Here is a 4,365-nt window from a genome sequence, read left to right on the forward strand (position 1 = left end):
ATAGAGGATAGAGGTCTCTTCTACCCTTAAAATAAGTCTTCCAGTGAAATGGCCTCAGCTATAAGCTGTTAACTATTATCCTGTTCCTCTCTTCCCTTTCCTTGTCTAGATTATTCTAGATCTATTGATTCCATTTCTTCATTACACAGCTGCTCTTCTATTCACTTTAATTAGACTTCCATCATCAGTACAACTGAAACTGCTATTTCCAAAGTGACTGGTAATCCTCTGTGAGGATCTATGACATTATGTTTGTAAAGTGCTTAGTATAGTGCCTAATCTGAAGAGTAGCTGCTACATAAATCCTAATTATAATAATAATTATTATTACTAAACCCGATGCCTTTTTCTCAGTCTTCCTTATCTTGGACTTTTCTTTAGCATATTATTTATTGTTCAGTCATTTCAGTTTGTGTCCAACTCTTTCTGATCTTATTTGGGGTTTTGTTGACTAAGATACTGGAGTGGTTGCCATTCATTCTCAAGCTCATTTTGCAGGTGAAGAAACTGAGGCAAACAGGGTTAAGTGACTTGCTCAGGGTCACAGAGCTAGTAAGTATCTGAGGCTGGATTTCAACTCAGGAAGAAGAGTCTTCCTGACTCCAGGTCTGGCACTCTATCCACTGTGCCACCTAGCTGCCCCTTAGCATATTATGCTATAGGCTAAACTCTCTCCATTAATATTCTCTTTTCTCTTGACCTCAATAGCTTTTCTATTTTCTGGTTTTGTCTCATCCTTTCCAATCAATACTTGTTCCCATTTAATAAATTAACTTTCTCCTTCCACATATTCATAAGAAGTCATCCAAAGCTCCATGCATGTGCTCTTATTTCTTCCTCTACATTTTCTCTTTGGCATATTATCCATTGGTATGTCTATATTTACCTGTCTTCAACGATAGATAGATAAACAGAGTCACATAGCCAGAGACACAGAAATGCAGAAACAGAAAGAATGTCAAAGATGGACAAATTTATAGACATTAAAAGACAGAGAGATTGTGAGAAAGAGAGATCCTAGTATCTCCTAATTTTTGAGACCTTGCCAAAGATCGTTCCTTCTCTCCCTTCCTCACTGAGTTTCTTAATTTCCATTGACTCCTTTTCTTTTGGTTAGAGATTCATTGAAGTCTGAAACAATCTAAAAACAAAATAAAATAAAATCTTTTCAATTGACTTATTTTGACTGGAAATAGATTATATACTAGATTCTTTCAAAGATTTAGTGTAACATACATTTGTCTGGAGCTGAGAAAGTGCCTTTTTAAATTTAATAATCCTCAGCCTCCATTGTGTGGCTGGGAGCAACTTCTCCCTCTCCTTTCTCAGCCACAGCCCAGCAGCTGACATAAAGATGAGTAGCTCAGAAGAAGAATCATGGATCTCATGGTTCTATGGGTTTTGTGGCAATGATTTTTTTCTGTGAGGTGGATGAAGACTATATCCAAGACAAATTCAACCTCACAGGGCTTAATAAACAGGTGCCCCACTATTGGCAGGTGCTAGACATGAACATCAACTTGGAACCTGATGAAGAATTGGAGGACAACCCAACCAGAGTGACCTGATTGAGCATTCAGCCAAGATGCTGTACGGATTTATTCATGCCCACTACATCATCACAAACTGTGGCATTGCCCAGATTTTGGAAAAATACCAGCAGGGATACTTTGGCTATTGTCCTCCAGTATATTGTGAAAACCAGTCTATGTTGCCCATTGGACTGTCATACATACCAGGTGAGGTCATGGTGAAGCTGTACTGCCCCAAGTGCATGGATGTTTATACCCCCAAGTCGTCCAGACACAAACATACAGATGGTGCTTACTTTGACACTGGCTTTCCCCACATGCTGTTAAAGGTGCATTCTGATTACAGGCCCAAATGGGCTGCTAAGAAACTTGTGACCAGGATGTATGGCTTCAAGATCCACCCTATACCCTATGAACTGAAGCCTCAGGCAGCCAGCAACTTCAAGAGCCCTGTCAAGACCATCTGTTGACTTGTTTCTTCCCCTCCCCCCCAACACCTCAGGCTGTGACACTATTCCGTCTCCCCCAGTACACACATAACTTGCCAGAACACATAATGGTTTTTAATTTAAATTAAGAAGAAGTTGTAACTGTGGTGATATGGTGGGGGGTATGAAATAAAGTGGAGGAAAAGGTAAAAAAGTCAACAATCCTCAAAATTCTTATGTCAAGATATCTAGGCTATTCCTTTACCCTTTCCACTTTTGATCCTCTGTGTGTGTGTGTGTGTGTGTGTGTGTGTGTGTGTGTGTGTTTTGCTCTCAAATCATAAGCTCCTTGAGAGCAGGGATCATGCTATTTTTCATATTTTTCATATCCTAAATAATTAGCAAAATTATTATTCCCAGATGATCATGAACACATTTGACAAAGCATTTGTATAGGATTAATAGAAGGGAATAGATATTAATCCCAAAGGATGGAAAGATGCAGATAAACTTCATTCTGATTGATTTCAAGAAGTACCCACATCCTGTGAGAATGGATTCATTAAACCAGAGGTTCTAGTCTTAGGATTTTTGAAATTATTTTTAAATATATTATTTCAATATAATTGGGATTTTTATAATCCTGTGCATTTATTTTAATTTTTGAAAATAATTATTCTGAGAAAGAAGCAAATTGTTTTCACCCTACTTCAAAGTAGTTCCATGACACATACACAGACACACACTATGTTGAGAATGCCTTCATTAAGGCATCAGAGAAGTAGGTCTTTTAATGGATGTGTAAAGACCATTTCTTGCATTCAAATGAACTCCTTTTTATTGCTTAGGTCCCATATTTTTTCCATGGGTTTCATGCCAAAGTAATTATATATTCATCAGTTTACTGGTAATGAGCCTGTCCATATTCAGCTGGAGTGGTCCTAAGAAAGGAAATACACACACACACACACACACACACACACACACACACACACATACATACATACATATATATACTTCATACATATACGTGTGTGTGTGTGTGTGTGTGTGTGTGAACACTTGGCAGGAGATGAGATAAAGGCTTCTAAGAATACTAGTTGGCCTTGATGAGAAGGATCAACTCTACATTAAGAACTAGAGCAAAGGAAGTTTTAGAGATCTCTTGAAGTTTTAAGTGGGTAGTCCAGAGAAGAAGAAAACCATGACACACACCCTTTATTTCTTGCAAAGTACAGTATGAAATGAGGTTCTTAGTTGAGAGAGAGAAAGGAAAGCTGAGATAGGGGAAACAAGCAAATTTTTGAATAACCATTAAGTAGAGTGAGAGTTAATTAGGAACAAATAAAGATTGACATACAATGTCAGGATCCCAGTTGATACTGAATAACACAAAGTTAGAGTGGTACTGGTCAGCATGGTAACATGATTTCCTTCAGTGACCACAAGCAGACAATCAGTAGGAGAAGAAAAGGTGGATTACGTGGATACCCCAGGATTTGGGTTCAGAAACATACGAGTAGCAAGGGTCTAAGACAGTACAGGATTCAAAAGTTGAGGATAGTAGCTATCTGGATTACATTTGATCTCACTTGAATGGATGTTATCCCCTTTCAACAAAGTTAAAAAAATAAAAGCCTGCTTAACTTACAGGAGGCAAGTGTTGGGTAAGATATTAAGAGGTCCTACTACGCAAGCTTTTTGAAACATTGGCATGTGTTGTCAAGGAAACTATTCTACACATCATTAAGAAGAGGATTGAGTTCTGTTCCTGGAGGTTAGTCTTGTATAATTAATTGTAACTACAGACATAGAAAACTCTGCTTGCTAGTGGAAAACTGTCAGAATTTTAGGGTTTAGACTGAATTTGACCAGTTTATGTGCTGAGGGACTCTATCTCATTAATATTTAAAACAGTATTAATTAACCAAAAACTCTTCAAAAGATGTATTATCCTTTCAATGTGAGCATTTATGAATTTGGCTGTGTAGGCGAGAAAAAAAAGAAAAGAAACATCAGTGTTCAGATTAGGCTGACTATATTAAACCACATTTCAAAGGTGCTGTGCCTTGAACCATTTTAACTTTGACTACCAAGTCCTATGTACTCTATGAAGTCCACAGGATTTTCTTAAAGTATTAGTCTATATTACAATCCCCTGGCCACAACATTTTTTTTTCTAAAACAACTGGCAACTTGCATTGACAGAAGTAAATGACATGAAAGTGTCAGGGAAAACATATAGTGACTTTTGATAGTACATACAGTTGTCTATTCACCCTGGAAAATGGGGCAGTGGGACAAACTTTATAACTTCCCTTTTTCCTCATTGTGGTTTTGGAGGATAGTTAGAGAGTAACATCTAGCTGTAATTCAGAGCTCCTTGAATTCTCTTTAAATCTTAA

At 37.5% G+C, this 4,365-nt stretch overlaps 1 pseudogene; it reads left to right on the forward strand.

Annotated features, from left to right (window-relative positions):
* The first annotated feature begins 1,354 nt into the window (after nt 1-1,354).
* LOC110198601 (casein kinase II subunit beta-like) lies at nt 1,355-2,002 on the forward strand (annotated as a pseudogene).
* The last annotated feature ends 2,363 nt before the right edge of the window (nt 2,003-4,365 follow it).

The sequence above is a fragment of the Phascolarctos cinereus genome, unplaced genomic scaffold (assembly GCF_003287225.1).
Source record: "Phascolarctos cinereus isolate Bilbo 61053 unplaced genomic scaffold, phaCin_HiC Scaffold_2;HRSCAF=192, whole genome shotgun sequence".
NCBI lineage: Eukaryota > Metazoa > Chordata > Mammalia > Diprotodontia > Phascolarctidae > Phascolarctos > Phascolarctos cinereus.